At 37.1% G+C, this 22625-nt stretch overlaps 1 protein-coding gene and 1 pseudogene across 6 annotated transcripts in view; both read right to left on the reverse strand.

Moving 5' to 3' along the window:
- ATG10 (autophagy related 10) overlaps positions 1-22625 on the reverse strand; it is a 240616-nt gene that overhangs the window by 126748 nt on the left and 91243 nt on the right. The gene's annotated exons all lie outside the window — the stretch shown is intronic.
- On the reverse strand, positions 10025-10509 carry LOC308343593 (transcription factor BTF3-like; annotated as a pseudogene). The gene has a single exon. The product of its transcript is annotated as a transcription factor BTF3-like (transcript).

A 22625-nucleotide genomic window follows, 5' to 3' on the forward strand; every position in this document is an offset into this window, starting at 1 on the left:
ATATAAGTCAAAATTAAAATTCAAGGGTGAAAAAGCCAAGGTAAAAAACAACAACATAGTGAGTACTGAACTCCAGTTAATTATATTCCAGTTAAATACAGAACTACAATTAAACAAGTATAGGCCTTAATTACAAACAGAATACAAATGCTATAAAGCTCAAACTGGTAAAAATAATGCGTAACAAACAAAAATAGAGGACAGGAAGGTGGAGTATATATGTACATCATTCAAAACAGATCACATATAAGGTCTGAATAGAAATTAGCATCTGAAAATCATGAATCTAACCATCGTTTCCCAAAATCTTTTTAAGGGTCTTCCAAAATTTATACTATTTGTAGTGAAGTACCTATTTGGAAGTTGTATATTTCTTTTAGGTACCTTTTAGTTTCCTTTCCTTTTTATCCATAAAAAGTAAAAATACATTTAATCCTTTAGAGAGAAGACAGAAGGGAGGGAGGAGGAAATAGAAAGGGAAGGAAGGTGTATTTCTGGCTATCTAATGTATTATGGTGGTTATCTGAGGGGTAATTTTTAAATTTCTTCTATGTATTTTAATTTTTTATAATGAACTTACTATACAAAGATAACAGTGATTTTTTTCTCTGTTACCAAAAATCAAATTGAAAGTAGACATAAAATAAAGATAAATAATCAAGGTTACAAGGGATTGTACATCTTTTGGAAACTATAGAAATACGTTTGACCTACAAACAACACATGTGGATATCAAGGCCATAGTTCATAGATCTTGAGCCAAGATCCTCTGGGATCTAACATAAACAGAGTTGTGAGGCAGATGTCTATTTTGTTTTTAGGACACAAACTAAAGTTCTGTGCATATTTAGGAAGTCTGATCCTCCTGAGTAAACAAATCCGGTGACCTCTGCTCAGTTCCCGTCTTCAACTGTCCCCCGCAACAGCTGACTCTGCAAGGACACCCTCCTTTCACACTCCAAACAGAGGCTTCAGTGCCTTGCACACAGCAGCAATGCAAATATTGTTGAGTGACGAATGGGACATTCTCCTGACTGCTCACGTCTCTGTCAGTACCTCTGCAGGCTTCTGCCCACGCTTCTTTCTTTCCCCATCGGCCTACACACAGGCATCCCCCAAGGGCGGTTCTCATTTCACTCCTCTTCTCAGTCTCATTTCCCTGAATTATCTCATCCACTCTCAAACTCTAGCTCTGGCTCTTCTTCTGAGCTCCAAACCTAAAATGGGAAGTATATGCTAGACATCTTTACAAAGATGCCTTCCAGCATCCTGAATTTGACATGCCAAAGTTGAATTATCTTCCACCTGCCCCTCCCACCCCTGGCCTATCTCTCTCCCCTCTTGCCAACCAGCATCTTCCCTGACATCTTCAATGCGGGCAGTGGCAACACATTCGGCTTCCTCGTCACAGAGAATGAGAACCTGGGAGTTGTCTTCAACTCCTTTCTTGTCCTTGTATCTACTCCTTTTATACCTCCATAATGTGTCTCATACACATTCTATCCTTCCTGCCCACACTGACATCATCTAATGCAAAAGCAGCACACTCTGATGAAACCAATAGCAGGTCTGGGCTCAAAAGACCTAGAATTTGAGCACCAGCTTTGCCCTGAATTTGCTTTGAGACCTTGTACACATTGCCTAACATATTTTTAGTACAAATCTTTAAATCACAGGATAACTCTAAGGGACACATATATACATATATATAGTTTAGGAACAGTATTATTGTATATACCGTATGTGCGTGAATACACACACATCCACACATAGGTGTCTATACAAATGCATGCAAACATGTATGATATGTATACAAATACAAATGGAAGACATTATTATCTAGGCTGTTACAATATCTCATATTATCTTAGACAAAAATGTTCAATTTTAGAGGCACCTGGGTGGCTCAGTCATTTGAGCATCCAACTCCTGACTTTGGCTCAGGTCATGATCTCAGGGTCTTGAGATTGAGCCCCGAGCCCGGTTCTGTGCTGAACATAGAGCCTGCTTAAGATCTCTCTCTCCCTCTCTCTCCCCTGTCCTCCACTTATAAGCATCCACTTGCCTTCTCTCTCTCAAAAATAATTTTTAAAAGTGCTTAATTTTAATATCTCAGTTCTCCAGGTAACCTTTTACCCTGAATGAAGGATTACTTTATTAAAACACATTTTTTTTTCCTTTTAATGGTCTGCAGCTTGTTCTCTTTTGCCAAAAGAATAAAACCGAAACTCCTAAGCATGGATTTCAAAGTGCTCCTTTATCTGACCCCAACTTAGCTTTCTGACCTCATCTGCTACTATATACCCTCTATCACCCATGTTCTATCAAAGCACAGCCCTATAATTTCCTTTCCCCAAATACACCCTGCACTTATACTGTTTCCTCCAGGCTAGAATTTCCATTTAGGAAACCTCTCTTTCAAGGTCCAATTCAAATATCACCTTCTCAATAATACCTCCACTGATCTTCATCAAGGTAGGTGGCCCATATTTTACCTGTAAATAGAAGGATCTTTACAATTCTGTCTACAACTAGATTATAAATTCCTGAAGGGGCACCTGGTTGGCTCAGTCATTAAGCATCTGCCTTCAACTCAGGTCATGATCCCAGAGTCCTGGGATCGAGCCCCGAATTGGGCTCCCTGCTCAGCAGGAGGCCTGTTTCTCCCTCTCCCCTGCCTGCTATTCCCTCTGCTTGTGTTCTCTCTCTGCCTCTGTCAAATAAATAAATAAAATGTTAAAAAAAAAATTCCTTAAGGACTGAGACAACGGTGTATTCACCTTTGACTCTGTGACTTGTGAAGTCTAATACACAGTATATTACACATTTAACGATCATGTGTAGAACGGAATTGCACAAAAAGGCTCTTTTAAGTCTTTTAATTTCAAAGAAGAATTAGAAGCATATAAAAAGTCAGAACTATATTATATGGTGAAAATGTATAACCAATAACTAGGTGTAGGTAGCTTTTTAAATGAAAATGGTGGAAAAAAGTTTCAACTACATTATTAAGCTTCAAGCTAAACAAAAATATTGTTTGGTGCTCCCTCTGCTGGCTTTGCAGCAGCAAGTTAGGAATGTTGAACAATAACACTACAAAGAAGTAAACATAGATTCAGCTCATCTGCTCCCTGCATATACCTCCTACAAATAAGCAGAGTTGAAATTTTTAATTGAGTTCATTTGGAAATAACCCTATTTGCAAAAGAGTTGGTCTAACAAAATTGTTCATAAAGAGACAAAACTCATGTTACAATTTCAGTGGTAATAACTAATGTCAGAATTCCCATTTATACCTTTTTTGGTTGTTTTTTTAGTCAAACCATCTATTTTTTATATGAGCAATTTTAAATTTTAGCTAAAAACTACTGAAAAACAAAGTAGGATGAGATCTTTTGTTTCCAAATTAATCTATAGTTTTTAAAAACCTATGAGGAACATAAGAGGTTAAATTCTCCCTGTGTTTCTAAACAGAGTTATTCTGAGTACCCTGAAGGCATTTACTTCCAAAACAGGAAGCCACATAGAGGAACACTTGGTTACACTAATGTTATGCAGATCTTTTGGAACACATTTTCCTAAACACTTGCTGAAAGAACCTTTTCTATACTGCACGCTATCACATGAAGTTGGAGAAGGGTCCCACGGATACCCTAGTGCACTTACTGCTCAAATTGCCCTTTATTACTTCCCCGTTTCCCTCCACTTTTCTTACTTTAAATGGTCTTCTGCTTGCTTATAGAAAGAGTAGTAAGAAAGTCAGGTTGGGTCAGGGAATGTTTATTCACACAACACACTTCAGTTGTTTTGGCATATATGTACATAAAAGCTATGACAGGACTTAGTGGAGTTAAATTTTTTTTTTTTGGTGTTACTGTTTCTGGTTTTTTTTTGTTTGTTTGTTTTGTTTTGTTTTTTAACAAATAATGTACTATTTGCTTCAGGGGTACAGGTCTGTGAATCATCAGTCTTAAACAATCTACAGCACTCACCATAGCACATACCCTCCCCAATGTCCATCACCTAGCCACCCCATCGCTCCCACCCCGCTTCCTTCCAGCAACCCTCAGTTTAAGAGTCTCTTATGGTTTAAATATATATATGTATGTATGTATGTATAGGTATACATACATACATATATATATTTAGAACTGATATCCCAGAAAGATTAACCTGAGACCAGTAGAGACGTCACTGTTAAAGGTTTGTGTCTTTTCTCGTAAATTCGTGTTTTCTGTGCTTTCAAGTGTACTAAAGATATCTTTTTTTTTTTTTTTTTTTTTTTAAAGATTTCTGTTTATTCATGGACAGAGAGAGATCACAAGTAGGCAGAGAAGCAGGCAGAGAGAGAGAAGGGCAGGGGCGGGGGAAGCAGGCTCCCTGCTGAGCAGAGAGCCCGATGCGGGACTCGATCCCAGGACCCTGAGATCACGACCCGAGCTGAAGGCAGAGGCCTAACCCACTGAGCCACCCGGGCGTCCCACTAAAGATATCTTTAACCTAAAACATGTTAGATGAGATCTTACCTTTGTTGATGAACAAAGAACAATGGTAAACCATAGGTAAATGGGCAGAGCGGTGGATTTATGTAATTAAGTGGCATAGATTCTGGAGTTAACTCTTATTACTAAGCAAATCTCTTAACAGGGTAGGTTCCATTTCCCAACCTTATAGACTACTAGTGATCAGTAAGATGTTACCTAGGATTCTGTGACTAAACAGTTGAACTAGATCCTAGGTCCACTTTTAAGTTACAGGTGTAAGACAGAAAAAAAAAGTGAGTGCATTTTTCATATGCCATTTGATTTCACATGCCATTTCAATACCATCCATGTTTAAAAAGCACTCTTTTTCTTAGTTCCTATCCTAGTTTATATTCAGTTATGTTTTAAAGAAAGTAAATGATCACCAAGCAATTATCCTTCTGTGTTGGAAATTAAGGTTTCATGCACATTCTTGATTATTTGTAAAACTAAAATGCAGTAATATTAAAAGCAGTAATATTAAAAGTCTAGTCAGAAGAAGCCAAATAGAAAAAAGAGTCAATATATTTGGATCTGCTTATGGTTACTTTCAAGGAATTTATGAAAATATTTATTCTATTCTTAACATTTAGGCAGTAAGAATTTTGTTGAAATCAGCTTGGGAATGTCAAAATAGTATTTTTAATCTATTCTGCAGAGCTTGGAAATTATTTTTCCTTAAGAAATTGTCATGTATTAGGGCACCTGGGTGGCTCAGTCTGTTAAGCATCTGTCTCCAGCTCAGGTCACAACCCAGGGTCCTGGGATGAAGCCCTGTGTCTGGCTACCTGCTCAGTGGGGAGTCTGCTTCCCCCTCTGCCTCTGCCCTACCCCCACTCATGCTCTGCCTCTCTCTCTCTCTCTCAAATAAATAAATAAAAATTTTAAGAAGGAAAGAAGGGAGGGAGGAAGGGAAGGAAGGAAGGAAGGAAGGAAGGAAGGAAGGAAGGAATCGCTATGTGAACAAGAACAAGGGTTTTAGCCATGACCATGTGCCACTGACAACATTCTTGTGCTGGGATTCACAACATTTACCCCCACCCTCCCTGTGACTGCTGAGATGAGAAACTAGTTGGTGACTAGGTGCCTCCCTGTTAGGGCCACAGGACAATAGTGGCCGGGCAGAGGAGGAAGCGGAAGGTCAGAGCACAGAGGATATTCACAGGCTCACCATGACTCTGTCATCCAATGCACGGCAACCTCTGAAATGCTGAGCTGCTGTCTTTTGAGCAGGGCTGTCAAAACATTAGATTTGTTTTTGGAAATTCAGCTCATGAATATGTCCTCTAACGTTCAGAGGGCATCCTCACTGAAATGTACAATCACATATATGACTGTAGCGAAGAAACCCTTACATCCCAACAGATTTAACAGCAATTCATCATACAGTGATTCACTTCACTTTAAATTATTGAATGCTCTATTCAGAAATGATACAACAAGGTTTTGGAGCTGTAAATTAGCTGGCAGTTAGACAATATCTAAAAAAGGCATTCTGAAGTATGGAAAAAAATATTCAGAATATGTGATTCATTTTCACTTAACATAATATATATCCAATATTGAATGAACACAGGAAAGTTATGATGTGGTTTGTTGTAAAATGAAAATAGTATCCAATAAAAGTTATGCTTTTTTCATTCCTTATGGTAATCCATTTACCCTATTAGCCAATACCAGTACAGTAAAGTACTGAGCAATTTCTGAAAGCCTCTGTAGAGAAAATTTCATTTCTGAATGAAATTACTGATATTTTCTGAGAAAATGTCAAGGAAGGCCATTTATCAGGCTTCAGCTGTGTTTATGTCATTAAATGCAAGTGTCTGACATCAAATGCTGACATTATTACATGTTCATCATAATAACTTAGTCCTTTCTACACTCTGTGATACAGTATGAACTGACAACAATCAACTCATATTATGTCACGTTTATTTCAAAACACCTACCTCAATAAATACTAGACATTTTGAAATAAAAATAGATATAAACAAATATAAATTTATATTCCAGATGATTTCCCCCTAGGAAATAATAATAAGAAGAGATCTTAGTGATGGTCATTCAGTATAATTTCACAAAGAACTTCAATGACAAGGCTTAAGGTCTGTGTCCTTTAAGACCAGCAGGTCTTGAAAGGTGTACTTCCTTAGACCCTTGCCTAAAAGTTAATTTAAAAAAACAATGATGTTGGGGTGCCTGGGTGGCTCAGTGGGTTAAAGACTCTGCCTTTGGCTCAGGTCATGATCCTGGGGTCCTGAGATCGAGCCCCACATTGGACTCTCTGCTCAGCAGGAAGCCTGCTTCCCTTCCTCTCTCTCTCTCTGCCTCTCTGCCTACCTGTGATCTCTGTCTGTCAAATAAATAAATAAAATCTTTAAAAAGAAAAGAAAAGAAAAGAATGATGTTTAAGAAAAAACTGTACGTTTTATTTATTTTTTTAAAAGATTCTATTTACTCTTTTGAGAGAGAGTGCAAGCAGGGATGGGGTGGGTGGTAGAAGAAGGAGGAGGAACAGAGGGAGAGGGACAAGCAGACTCTGAGCTGAGCACAGAGCCTGATACCAGACTTGATTTCACAACCACAAGATAATGACCTGAGCTGAAATCAAGAGTTGGACGCTCAAAAGACTGAAGAACCCAGGTGCCTCAGAACTATTAGCTTTAAACTGTTATAACTCTATTTTATTTATTGCCTTTAGTTAATCTCAATATGGCAGCCAAAACTAGTACAGTATCTGGCCAACTGACATCACTACTTAGTTTAACCTCAAAATCAAATGTTAATACAGTTTCCTGATTATTATCCAGAAAAACAGATTCCATGTATTTAATTTTTTTTTTTTTAAGATTTTACTTATTTATTTGTCGAAGAGAGAACACAAGCAGGCAGAGTGGCAGGCAGAGGCAGAGAGAGAAGCAGGCTCCCTGCTGGACAAGGAGCCCGGTGCGGGACTCGATCCCAGGATCCTGGGATCATGACCTGAGCCAAAGGCAGCAGCTTAACAGACTGAGCCACCCAGGCGTCCCCATGTATTTAATTTTTTATACTGACATTTTGTAACTGTACAAAGTTTGATGCAAAACCAACAAAATATTTTAGTATTATCTAAAAACACTGTTATTTATTTATTTTTAAGATTTTATTTATTTTAGAGAGAGAGAGCACAAGAGGGGATAAGGGCAGAGGGAGAGAGAGAATCCCAAGCCAACTCCCTGCTGAGCAGGAAGCCCCACGCAGGGCTGGATCTCACCCTGAGGTCATGACCTGTGCTGAAACCAAAAGTTAGATGCTTAACTGACTGAGCAGCCAGGTGCACCCTTTTGCGTCTGTCTTATTATGTTCTATAATATGCTTTTAGAGGGCTTTCAGCTCATGATCTCAGAGTGAGATGCAGCCCGGTGTTGGACTCCCTGCTCAGTGGGGAGTCTGTCTGGGATTCTCTCTCTTTCTCTGTCCTTCCCCCCATTTGTGCACTCTCTCTCTCAAATAAATAAATCTTTAAAAATTAAAAAAAAAAAGAAAGAAAGACAAGAAAGAATATATAGTATGTGACATATTTATATAAGATTAAAAGAGAAGAGACAAAGGCACCTGGCTGGGTTAGTCGGTGAATATTGTGACTCCTGATCTCGGGGTTGTAAGTTTGACCCCCATGTTGGGTGTAGAAACTATTTAAAGACAGAAACTTTAAACAAACAAACAAACAAACACAAAGAAACAAGAGGGAAAATAATTCTAAGTGTAGAAATCAGATTAACATAACCATTGGAGAGTAAGTAGTGACTGAGAGCCTCAGGAGAGGGTCCTGTGGTTCTGGTAATGTTCTGTTTCTTTATCTGGATATTGGATACATGGGTGTGATTGCTTTGTGAATGCTCACTGAGCTTAAACACACACACACACACACACACACACACACACACACAAAACCTGTAGGCAAAAGCAATGGGAGAGTCAGTGAAGACCACCTGGGGCATGCATACATGTCCTGTAATTTAATCTGGACTTCTAAAGGAAAGATAAGTCTTTCAGGGAGAAGGGAGACAAGTGGAAAGCAGGACAAGAGAGGGAAGCTCAGAAATGGATCTATCAACATACTAAAGAAACGTGGTAGAAAAAGAAAAATAAAGAGGCAGTCAGGTTTATGTGTTAGTGAATCCCAATCTCATAAGCACAGCGTGAGAAAGCTCAACTGAGGGGTTCATGGGATAAGGGCTGGGACTATGGCCTCACTGAGGTCCCTGTTATATTAGGACCTCATTTTAGAATGCAAAGAGAATCATAATTGTTTATCTCTATGTACCAGATACTGTGCTAAAAGTTTTACAAAGAAATTATTTTACATTTTACTAGACCGAGGATACAGAAAGAGCTCAGAAGATGTTTATTGAATTTAATTACCATAATGCTTACATAATAGGTATTATTATCCTTGTCTGCAGATAAAGAATCTGAGGCCTGATGAGTTACTTGTGCAAAGTTTTAAAAAATGCAAGTGGTGGAAAGGTTCAAACCTTTTATCTTCAGGAGGAGTTGGAAAGAAAGAAAAAAGAGGCAAAAGTACTCAATCCCTCCATTTTAATTTAATACTTCTCCCTGTAGAATAAATCATGATCTTTAGAAGGTACAGTGCAAGTCAGTTCAACATAGTGCGTATCATATTAGTTAAGGATTTCAACCTAGGATCAAGATAGGATCCCTCAAACTAAAAGTTTTCAAACTGTGTGTGAGAAAAGACCTACAAGCCTATAAGGAGGAAGACCAAGCCCTGGGATCTAACAGTTGCTTCCAGAAAGCTGAGCTGCCCATGTATTAAGAAAGGGCATCAGTTACACACTGGTGGGAAGGACAGCCTCCCTAAGAGCTTCCCACAAGTCTGTCCTTTATTGCTTTGCATCACACCATATGGATCTTAAGTCCAACGCCTTAACGACTCGGCCATCCTGGTACAGGCTATCACACCATATGGACTACAGGTTGAAGCAAAATGCTTTCCAGAATTGTTCTCTGTAACTAAAAAGAATAAATACAGATACAAATGTACCAATACATGAAGATACAAATACAGGTATAAATAATCAAAACTATGCCTTGAAAATGTGTATAGGCCAAGTGTGGTCAATATTTTTATATTTTGGAAAATTCATTTAAGTCTCTAAAAGAGCACAATTTAACAATGTTTACCATTGTATTCTAATAATACCTAGGTTTCTTATTTGGAATCTTGTTTCTTTTTCTTTTACACTAGGCAAAGAACTTTATTAACCTTGTTGCAAACGTTCTTCCCAGGCTTCTTCCCTGTGCTTAACTGCAAAGAATGAACTGTGTGTAAGCAAAAACTGAAAAGAGCTGCAGTGTCCAAGGGGCTTGGGCTTAAAAATATTAGAGATCTACATTTTATCAGATCCATGAACAAAATTTTAAAAAGCAGTCATACTATAAAATAGCATCTCCCAAAAACTTCTTCAGGTTTTATCTTCTTCAGAAGTTGACTCAGTTCAGTTTGCTTCCTTCTTGGAAGCATCCTCTGAATTCTCCACAAGATCTGGAACTTCATCCTCCTCCTCGTCTCCAGTAGCAAGTGGGGCTTTTCCAACCACAGATTGTTTGGGCTGAGCTTCAGCCAGTTTCCTTCAACTGGTCAGACTGTCTGCACTGAGTTGGTTTAAGACCCTGGGTAGCGTTTCTGTCTGCTGTTTTGTCTCAGCGTAGCCTGTAATGGTGAAAGTGTTTGCTGCTAGCGATTCCTGAACTTTGGGGTTGTTAAAGCAGATCACTGTTCCTTGGCTTGTGAACATACTCACTTCTTCAATAACAGAGATATTGTTTACGCCTAACTTTTTAAGGAGAACTGAAGTTTGTTATCATTTGCCATAGCGGTTCTATGAACCACCTTCTTTTCACGAGCAGTTCTTTCCCCACCAATGCTCACTTGGGCTTACAGTTTGGTGAGTTTCTCCTGGTTCATAATAGTTCCTTTCATCTTGTTGAAACAGAAATGGGACCACATGGGGAACTAGGGCTGGTGCTCAGGGGGTCTCCAGCAGACCAGCTGAGATTAGGTGCACAAGCACACAGGGACGCAAAATGGCAGCTAAAGGCAAAGTTTCTTTTTTATATGACATTTTTCTAATTTGGCAAGCAATAGATTTTTCTCCTTCTGTTTCTAATGGAGTCGGCATCCAATAACTATTATGTCTAAGTTTTTAATATCATCTGTGTCAGCAAGAATGAGCACAGGTCTAGAGGTAGTAGTAAAGCATCTTCAGTCCACCTCTAACAGACTTATGGTGTGGGCAGGGTACTATAGTTTAAAATTACAAAACTCATAACTTCAATATGTTAGATCTCTTTAATTATAGAATTGTAAATATAAATCAAAAACACATACCACATCAACATCTTAATATTTTCTGAAGAAATTCTCATAAATACCAAAAGAAAATAAAAATCCATCATAAAATGACTGAAGCTATATACATTTCATATGCCACAAATATTAAAATGTGTCTGTCTTATAGTTATTGTGAATGAAATTTGGTTCAACCGATTCAACCAATTCAACCAATTTCCTGAAGGAAATTAATAAGAAAATTCATAAGGCCCCAAACTTCAATATCAGAAGGATTGCTAAGTGTGCAAAGTCATTATATGTCCACAGAACACCATTTCACTAATGCCTTCCATTAACAGAAAATGCTAGGGATGCCTGGGTGGCTCAGTTGGTTAAGTGGCTGCCTTCTGCTCGGGTCATGATCCCAAGGTCCTAGGATGGAGTCCCACATGGGGCTCTGTGCTCAGCAAACAGCCTGCTTCTCCCTCTGCCTGCCATTCCTCCTGCTTGTGCGCGCTCTCTCTCTCTCTTTCTCTCTCTGACAAATAAATAAATAAATAAATAAGATCTTTAACAAAAAAGAAAAGAAAATGCTAGCTTCTGAAAAACATGAAAAGACTTGTGTACTAAGTACTCACTTTAAGGAACATTTGTCATTATTGATATGTAATAAGTAGAAGTCTAATCTTATCAAAATCTCTTTTTAGGGGCGCCTGGATGGCTCAGTGGGTTAAGCCTCTGTCTTCGGCTCAGGTCATGATCTCAGGGTCCTGGGATTGAGCCCTGCATCGGGCTCTCTGCTCAGTGGGGAGCCTGCTTCCCCCCTCTCTCTCTGCCTGCCTCTCTATCTACTTGATCTCTCTCTATATATATCAAATAAATAAAATCTTAAAAAAATCTCTTTTTATAAGAAAAGTTAATCAAACTAAAATACAGCATGGCCTGTGTACACATATATTGAAATAGTCTTGGCACATAGTATCGAAGGAACTGTATCTATCATGTCTCCCTTTAAGATGTCCCTTATAGGCAATTTTCTTTTCTTTTTTTTTGTAAGATTTTTATTTATTTGAGAGAGGGAGTAAGAGAGAGCATGAGAGGGGAGAAGGTCAGAGGGAGAAGCAGACTCTCCATGGAGCTGGGATCCCAACACGGGACTTGATCCCAGGATTCCAGGATTCCAGGATCATGTCCTGAGCCGAAGGCAGTTGCCCAACCAACTGAGCCACCCAGGCACCGCTGATAGGCAATTTTCTAGTTGCTTTTGTAACAATAGTTACATAAGTTTCTCTAAAAAAGCCCATTCAACTTGGGGCACATAAAGTTATTAGGAAATTCTTCTCAATATTTAGTAAAATTTGTCCTTTTCAAGCTCCTGCCTACGGGTTTTATTCTGCCTCCATAGCAGCCAGTTTTGGCCAGGAGACTAAGTTGTGGCCAAAAAATGTCCATAGAAATGTCTGTGCAAATTCTGGGAAGGGTTCTTAAAAGGGAGAGGTGTGCCTTTCCATGTCATACCCATCCTTCTTCCTGCTGTCTGGAATAGGGATGTGCCTGCAGGAGCTCCAGTAATTTACCATGAGGTGATCTTGAAAATGGAAATAATTTCAAATTAATTAATTCAAAATTTCTTTGCTGAAGACATCAGAGTTGGGATCCTCAAAGACTTTGTGGAGCTGTCTTTCTAGCCCTGCACTATCCTGGGCTATCCACCCCCAGACTTCATCTACACAAAAGAATAATCTATGTGTTTGTTTGTTACACAGAACTCAGCAACTTATTTCCTAACTCATATACTGAGTCTGCAGATACATTTTCAATATTTTTTAAGATTTATTTATCCATATTAGAGAGAGAGAGAGAAAGAGAGAGTACGCATGGGTGCATGTGCGTGTGCACACGAGGTGGGGAGAGGCAGAGAGGGATAATCTTTAAGCAGTCTCCCCACTGAGCAAGGAGCCTGCCATAGGGCTCAATCCCAAGACCCATGAGCTGAAACCAAGAATCAGCCGCCTAACTGACTGAGTCACCCAGAAGCCCTAACATTTTCAACATTTGAAGAGCAATATCATATTCTACTTACATCCTCTTTACTTGAAACTTCAACTTTTTCAACTTTCTCATCATTGGGGTCACCCTCTTTTATACAGGCTCAAGCTTTTCAGACTCCTTAGAAGTTTCAGAATAGAACTCAGCGCATCCACCAGATGTGAGTTGACCAGTATAAAACAGAGGGATTATTCACTTCCTTCGTTGTCACTCCAAGACTGTCTTATGCATTAGCTTCTTCAGCAGTCCTCAAGACTAAAGATTCATACCACGGTTACAGGTAGCTAAAAAAATATCTAGTTTTTACTTTGTTTTGGTTTCCACTGCAAGTACCCTTAAACCAGACTTTCCCTACTTGCATATGTTTAGTAATTTGTTCTTTCTCTTTAATCTAGGCATAAGATTTCAGATTTCTCCTTACTACATTTCTTTTTATAGTCTATTACTCCATGCAATGGAAATAAACCTTGAACCCCAATTTTGGTATTCCACCTAATTAACTATCCTTCATTAGTTTCTGTCGTCTGCTTATTTGGTTAACCCAGTCCTTTGCAAGAACTTGACATAAGGCAAAAGATAGAGCCCTTTACTGAGCCACTAAAGACTTCTCCACCAGTAGGCAGGCAGCACATAATCAACACACTAGGGATGCCTGTCCAACCAGCTCTGCGTCCCAAAGACTGGCTTCTTCTTTCAGGAGCTGGGCCTCTGCCCCAGGAGAGGGCCATAGGAGGCCACACATGGTACGTAGGAAGCCCAGAACCTGACTACCACAATGTAGAGACTGGCAGCATGGGCTGACTCACTGTGCAGGGAGGTAAGTATGAGGAGGTAGAGGCACTTGTTTATATAACAGATACTTACAAAAAAGGAAGTCTCTTCCTTTAAAAAGAAAAAAAAATTTTCTCCTATGAAGAAAAAAATCTACCAGTGCACTGAGCGTAGGGTGGGGACTTGACTGGTGATTGATTGACAAAGCAGTGTAAATTCCATAACTACCCCATTTGCATAGATATTGATTGCAGTGGGCTTCAAAAGACTGATTATGCTGTTTCTCATATTTGAAATGAGTGTCTTATACGTTAGCCCTACAGAAAAACCAAGAAGCAAACATTAAAGAACTTAAATATGCACATGTGAAAATGTATTTATGATTAACGATAATTTATTAAGTGCAATACTGTGCTAAATTAATATATGCAGAGTAAAACTGACTTGTGCTGATGGAATTATCTTGTTTATGATTACTGTTATTGACTTTAAAAGAGCTACACACTATTTTCTGAACAAGAGGCATAGTCTAACATACACAATGCAAAACATTTAGATATTTACTACATTGTCACTAATCATTAATTTGATGTAGGTTCAGTCACGGTAAATTAAATGTTCCTGTATCTATAAATGTCATTCCATTTATTAAAAAAAGAATATTCAGGAGGACCTGGGTGGCTAAATCAGTTAAGTATCTGACTTCAGTTCAGGTCATGATCTCAGGGTGCTGGGATTGAGCTCAGCAGGGAGTCTGCTTGTCCCTCTGCCCCTCCCTCTCACTTGTGTGCACACAGCACACATGCATGCTCTCTAATAAATCTTTTAAAAAATTTTAAAAATTTAAAAATATACAGAAAGAATATTTAAATATGCACTTATTATATCTGATTAAGAAACATACTTAGTAAAAAAATTTTAAAAATTAAAAAAAGAAACATACATAGTAAATTATAATACTTTATTAATTAATAATTATAGTACTATCCCTTAAGCATATTACATCATAACTGCTATTACTCTATATAAACAATCATTGTTTTAAAATTAATTATTAAATATTGGTATCAATGAAAATATTTTTTAAATTTATTACACTGCCATAAAATAGAAGACAAACTGGATCCATTCTTTCCCTTGGGGAGCTAAACTTTTTTTCCCAATTAAATAACATTCAAGTTTGGATGACAAATTATTTACACTTTTCTTCTTTCTGTGGTTTTTTTCCCCCAATGAGTAATTTAAGAAAATATAAACCTAGGTAGGTCATTTTGAACCACTCTGATAGCATTTTTTTTTTCCTTTTGTGAGGGGGGGAAAAATCTACAAATTAGGACGGCTTTGTCTAATTTTTGGTCATGGTTGATGGCAATTCAAGTCCCCACTTAAATCCAAATTAAATTAAATTCAAAATGTAATGCTACTTTATTGCTTTTATAGATTCATTTTTCCATCTTGCTTCAATGCTGTCAACAAGTCTATGTGTTGTGGGTGAGCTCAACAAAGTTCCATGTAATTTGGTCAAGCTGACTTGCTGGGGACCATTTAAAAGAGAACTATCTATTCAGTACTTGTGAAACTCATTGTTCTTGCAGCAGACTGGTAGGACTGTTTCAATAAATCTTATTCAATTTTTAAAGGACCTGAAAATTTTTCATTGGTCCCATTAGCTAACAGCTTTGTCTTTAGGTCAAATCAAGTATGGACTTCGAGAAACAATGATCCCTTTGTTTGCACAGCATTAAAACTAACATTAGCAAATAAATTGGGGGGGAAAAAAGGCTGAGCTCAATAAAAATAAATTTAGTTGACTATTATCATATATACGATTTCTTTAGATATTAACATATTAAACCTAAGGAAATACTAAATGTTTCATTCTTGTGTCTCAAAATCAATTAATTAATCTAAATTAAAAGCATTCAACGCCTTTACCTGGCCTTAGCTTCTGAGAGCCTGGGCTGAAAAACAACTTTCTTGACCATCTTAATGAGACAATCAAAACTACAGGAGGATCCAGACTGAATGTTACAGTAGGAAACAAGATTTCCATGAAGCAACAACTGATCCATTTTTACGTGGTATCTTTATTATTATTTTTTGTTAAACCAGTTTTAAAATATCAATTGTCTTCCTATTTCTCCAGCTCCACATACCAATTTTCTCCTAGTCCCACATCACTGTGAACAGGGTATAATAAACAACACCCCAATTTTACAAGATTGCTTTGTTTGGTTTTGTGAGCAATACGAAAGATAGTTTAAAAAAACTTCTGCTAGAGTAAAAATACGTCCGTTGTTTTGCACCCTTTAAGTCCAGCATCTTAAACTATTCAAATGGATCTACTATCATGGGAGATTCTTGGAAATGTATTTTTTTAAAGATTTTATTTATTTATTTGACAGAAAGAGAGCACAAGCAGGGGGAGTGTCAGGCAGAGGGAGAAGCAGGCTCCCCGCTGAGCAGGGAGCCCGATGTGGGGATCAATCCCAGGGTCCTGGGATCATGACCTGAGCTAAAGGCAGACGCTTATTGACTGAGCCACCCAGGCACCCCTGGAAATGCATTTTTAAATTAAATGAAGAAAATGATTCATGTTTCTAGTTTGGATTTAGGTTTTCAACAAGGCTATCTTGTTGCTAAGGTTGAAATTCTTGCAGCATGAACCTATTGTAAGTTCTCCTGAGACTTCTTTGGGCAAATATTATGCTGTAATTTAAGAAGGTCCTAGACCTTTTGATAAACCTTTGCACATAATTTAAGCAATTGTAAAAAAGATTTTCTAAATACTCTGATATTTTACTACTGAATCATCATAGTTTTGTGACCCCTGATCTTTATTCAGAAATGTTTGGGTTTGGCAAAAAGAGGGTGTTTTTAAATTTTAATACCAATATTTATAGGGATAAAGGTCATTAGTATCCATAATAACAATAATAATATTTTGTATTTACATGGCATTCTTCTTCAAGAAAGAAAAGAAAATTTTTTCTTCAAAAACAACGAAAAAAAGATTGACTGAAAATTCTATTTTATAAGACATATAACAAGTTTAAGATATTTTAAATATAACTGGTTATAATTTTGTAGGGGGATATACTTTTGCAAAATTTAAAAATTGATTATTGCTTCAAAAAGCATATACAACTACTACATAAACGAAGCTAATTTACCTTAACCTTGAGGTAACTCAGAAGATATTTCTTTGTACATAATTCATAGGTATCTCTTTGTAGGTATTTCTCTGTAGATAGTTTAAGATAATATAATACAGTATGAACATTAAAGACAGTGGTTAAAAGACAGACAATATTATCCGATCAGATGATTTTACAACAAAACTTGGGGCAGTGGGGTGTGGCAGAGCACAGTATGAAAGGATATGGAATTACTAATTGGTTATTTCCTTTGGGAAGGAAGGGCATTAGTCCATGTTATGTGTTCAAAGAAAACTTCACTCTCGGATAAAATGCTAAATTACCAGGCCAGCTCATCGTTCTCAATAGGATGCTAACATCAGCTAACAAACTTTGTCCCATTTGGATAGATGGGTCTCATTATGAGCTCTCAAGTCTTTGATAATAAAGCCCACCTAGTAAGCCTATAACCTACAGACCCTTCCCCTCGATGCCTCCAAGCCTGGCACAGGTACTCATCAAGGAAATACAGTAATGGGAAGGAGAGCCAAAGCGCTAGAGGGTAGCAAAAGAAATTGCAAAGCAGTGTTGACACCATGAACTGGAAAAGATTTTGAGGTATTAAAACAGCAATATTCCAACAGGGGAAGGGTTCCATCTTGAGCTAACTTTGATTTAAGTCATTCCACAAAAACCCTATCTGAGAGAGAAAATAGGCTACAAGGTTTAAGCTGTTCCAAAATAAATAAGAAGTTAGACTTAGAAAAGCTAACTTTTAAGTTGCTCTACTAATAGCAAAAATGGCTGAGATTGACATCTGCAGAAATTTTAAACCCAAATCATATGACAAAACAGACAAATCTTAGAAATAGATGTGTGAGTGCACCTGCTTTTCTCACAGCAGTGCATAAAAATATTCCAAACCCAGACAGACTGTAGAGCTGATGCTTTAGGAGTCTTTATTGGACTATAAAATGATATCCATGTGATAGCTAATGTGCCAGTATTTTCATCTGAAAGATTAGTAATAGCTTTGGTAATAAACCCTGGTTTCTATTGTCCAATATTAGTGGCAAGCAACTACATGTAAGGCAAAGGAAAGAAGCTGATAGACTTCTTGCCTCTGCAAAGTCTCCATAGTTGGGCTGTCATAAGGGTACACAGGGATACAGTAATGTTTTTAAGAGTTCAAGATCATTAATGTCTATTAATTTTTCCACTAAAGTAATATACCTTTTTTTAAGAAACACAGGCTCTTCTTGCTCTGTAGAGCCAGTATGTCTAGGAGTGAAGGACTGAGAGAGAGCTGAGAGAACCTCATGAGGAAAGGCACCAAATCACTGGTCCAGCTTCTTCAGCAATGACATAAACCTTGGCCCTGCCTGCCTAATGCCATCCCTCCCCAGCCAGAAGGAGCCAAGCATAAGCCACAGTGGGCTGTGGCATGCTGGGGGAAGACAGGACAAGAGGAGCTATTGGCTGCAAGTACATACACTACTCCTGGTTAAAATGAAATAAGACTGTGATTCTCTTAATCAAAGATCACATTTTAGATAAAAATTGAGCTCAAATGAAATTAAAGATGGCTCTCATACAGAGATAATTAGTATTCGCTAATTGTACAGTGAGAGTAATAAATGCATCCCATCATCTAAGTAGATTTGATGCCTGGTAAAAACTATTCTTAGCCCCCTATTTTACTTGTTAAGAAATAATTTTAAAAATCAAACTACTCTTTCTTGGATGTTTCTACTACCTGTGACATAAATACAATAGTTATATGATATATTAAAATAATGACTTTAAGAACTATTAAAGTCAAAGATGTTAAATAATTTGCCCAAGATCACCCTACTTACAAAAGGAGGAATCTGGGGTCAAACCCAGGTGCTTTTTCTACTACCCAGACCGCTCAACTGGCAAATCACAGGTTTCATCTTCATTCTATAACATAGTTTCTCAGAACCATACAACATTTCTCTTTCCTTTCTGGTTTCCTTTCTGGTTGGTTGGTTGGTCTCTGACTGTAAAAGTTATAAAGCTCTCATTTTCAAAAATTTTTAAATGTGGGAACAGAAACCAGAAAATAAAAATCACCTATAATTCTACCTGCCACAGAATGTGCATGTATGTTTCTATGTATCTATATTTCTCATGTATCACCTACACATACTAGTTTATAAGTTGCCTTCTTCACTTAGTATGTTGAAGACATCTTTTTGTATTAATAAATATATATCTACCTCATTGTTTGTAATAGTTAAATAGTGGTATCCTGAATATATATACATATCTGTATTTTACAACTGAGGAAATAACTATAAAAAATTATAAAAATAATTATAGGATTTAAAATAAGTAATTGCATATATAAAGATTAACTACTTGACTAATAACTGATACTGAAGTTATTTCCAGTTTTTATGAGTAATTCTACAATAAACTGTTTTGTTTACAAATTTATGAGATGATTTGCCAGGATAAATTTTGAGAATTAGAATTGTTAAGACAAATACTGATTTTAAATTTTCATACAGATTACCAGACTGCATTTCAGAAAGGCTATGAAAATTTACATTCTACCCAAGGGTATTAGAACCTGTTTTGTCACCAATGCATATCATTTGTTTTCTTCTTTGGCAATATATGAGAGAAAAGTAGTATCTCTGTCATTTCTACTAGTATTTCTTTGATTAGCATTAGAACAGAAAATCTTTTCACCTATTTACTGGTCATTTTAATTTCTTCTTTTGCCATCTACCCACTAACAAAAGCAAATAAGCAAATAAAAATACCTTGTCCCATTTTTCTACTGGAATTGTTCATCTTTTTCTTTTTGATTTACAAAAAGACCTGCTTATATATTGGAGCTATCAATCCTTAGTGGGGTACAACAATTGCAAATTCTTCTCCAGTTTGTTAATTGTCTTTCAAGTTTGTTTATAGTTTGTTCTACAGTATTATTACTTATTTTTAATGTAGTAAAATACAAATATCATATGACATTTGAAGTTATTAGAAGATCTCCACTCCTAGCCAAGAGGAAGTAACAGAGAAGAGATTTATCTTGCCACCTGAAACAACTAAAAAACTTAACAAAAATATGAAAGAATTATTTTTCAAGACACTGGACATCTGGCAACAAAAGACAGTGATCCCTGAGAGATGGAAAACAAGTACAGTAAGCCCTAAGACTGTCCCAGCTTATTGCCTAGTGAGAGTTTTCAGGCCACCGTGCAGGGAGGTATAACCTAGGCTAAGCTCACCAGGCTTCCTGAGTAGAGGAGATGGAACTGAGAATCCAAGGAGGCCAAGACTGTTGACTTTGCAGGACAAGGAACGAAAGGAGAGAGCAGCACAGAAGAAAGAAGTCCCTCATATCTTGAGCTGAGTATGGATTAGCTCATATGTTTGAAGAAAAAAACTCAGCTCAAGAAAAGAACCATTCAAAAGAATTAGAGGAAACTGATACTTGCATAGGATTGAGGGTAATTTGGGGTCCTATTTGCCATAATTCATGAAGCATTAGATAAAATCCTCTGAAGAGATTTACCTCATTAATGAGCAAAATTAGCCCTAGACAAAAGTATCTGGTCCCATCTAACAAAGCTTAACCTTAAAATTTGTAAAGGGTCAAACTGTTTCCAGATAACCTAACTGTATCCCAGAGCAAGGTTCAAAAATATTTATAAGAATACAAAAATACCCAGCACACACAAGATAAAATCCACCAATATCTGGCCTCTAATTTAAAAAAAAAAAAAAAAAAAGCATGCAAAGAAGCAGAAAAATACAAGTCAAAATGAAGCCAAAAAAATCAATCAATTGAAAGTGACCCAGAAATGACACCACTGATAGAATAAGTAAACATAGTAAAATAGTTATTAAAATAGTATTCCATTATGTTCAAGAAGTCCAGGAGTCAGGATTTTTTTTTCTGTAAAGGGAGGGATAGTATATAATTTAGGTTTTACAGGCCATATAGTCTCTGTTACAATTACTCACCTCAGGCATTGTAATGCAAAAAGCAGCCATAAATAATGTGTTAATGAATGGACATGGCTCTGTTCCAATAAAACTTTATTTACAAATCTTGTGGGCCAGATTTGGTGTATAGATATCATTTGTCATTCCCTGAGCTAGAGGAAATGTTGAATATGTTTAGTAGATATAAAAAAAAGTCCCATGGAACATGAAACTCATAGAAGAAAGCATAGGAATAAAGCTCTTTGACATGGCCTTGGTAATTATTTTCTGGATATGACACCTAACCAAGGCAAAAAAATAAAAAATAAACAAGTGGGGCTACATCAAAATAAAAAGCCTCAACATAACAAAAGAAACAATTAAAGTGAAAAGACAATCTGCAGAATGTCAAAAAAATATTTGCAAGCCATATATCCAGTAAGGAGTTAATATTCAAACTATATAAAGAACTCATACAACTCAATAGCAAAATAATAATAAAAATAACTCAAAAAATGGGCAGAAAACCTGATTAGGCATTTCTCCAAAGAAAATATGCAAAAGGCCAAATGGTACATGAAAAGATACTCAGAATCACTATTCAAGAGGGCCTGGGTAGTTCAATCAGTCATGCATCCAACTCTGGATTTCGGCTCAGATGGTGTTTCCAGGTCTGCTTGAGGCTCTCTCGCCTTCTCCCTCTGCCTGAGGCAGTCTCTCCCTCTGCCGTTCCTCCCCGCCCCCTGCCTAACACCCCCCCCGCCTTAAATAAATCAATCTTAAAATGTGCCAGAAGTGAGTGTGAGTTCTGGAGCTTAGCCCTCCTAGGCCACTGAGGCCGCTGGAGGGTTCTGCCCTATACCTTCTGCCTTTACTTTCTCAGGACCCAGCCATCATGTAGACACTTGGGCTGGACAACTGAATGACACAACAGAGAAGAAGAGGTTGCAGCCTCTGAGACCCTCCAGCTCCAGCCAACCCACCAGAAAAAAAGCAGCCTCATAAAATGAGTCCAAATGAAACCCATGGAAGAACTACCTCGCCAAACTCTAAGCTCTTAAGAGAGATACAATAACACTGTTGGTTTAAGCCACTAAGTTTTGGGATGGTTTGTTACCAATGGAGAGCAGGAACATATTTTGTTGTTGTTGTTATTAGCGTCATGTTTACAAAGCCCCTGCCACTTCCTATTCTTAAAAACATAAATATTTTTATATTTGAATTTGTATATTTAGCATATGTTTTGGCATAGGATATGAAGATGCACCCAATCTTGTTTTTTCAAATAGTTATCTGTTTATCCTAAAACATTTAATAAATAACTGTTCTTTCTCTCCATTGATTTGAATGCTACTTTTCCCGTATACTAAATTTTGAGGATAACGTAAAGGGAAAATCCAAAAGAAAAATGTCCAAACTCACTTCCAAATACAAAAACCGTTAAACCAAATTAGTAGTGTTTCTATTAAAAAAATTCCTTATTTCCATTCTAAGTATGTATGTGCAAACTTTATTATAAATATAATTATTTTTTCATTTCAAGAAGAAAATCAGAAACATGTGTTTTCCAAAATTTTCTTATGGAAATAGTCTTATTATTCAGAAAGCTTTTTAGTATTATATTCACTATAATATGATTTTATTGGTCCTAATTAGCCCTGCTCTTATAATGCGGTTTCTACAGCTCCCTGACTATGTATTAACCAAATGACCTTAAGTGAGTATTAATCCAACTGAAAATACTTCTTGAAAAGCCTTCACTGCAATCTACAAATATGAGATAAAATTCAAGTCAATTTTTTTCCACAAAACAAAAATATGGGAAAAATAGATTTTGTTAAA

The sequence above is a fragment of the Martes martes genome (genome assembly GCF_963455335.1).
Source record: "Martes martes genome assembly, chromosome: 5".
NCBI classification, from domain to species: domain Eukaryota; kingdom Metazoa; phylum Chordata; class Mammalia; order Carnivora; family Mustelidae; genus Martes; species Martes martes.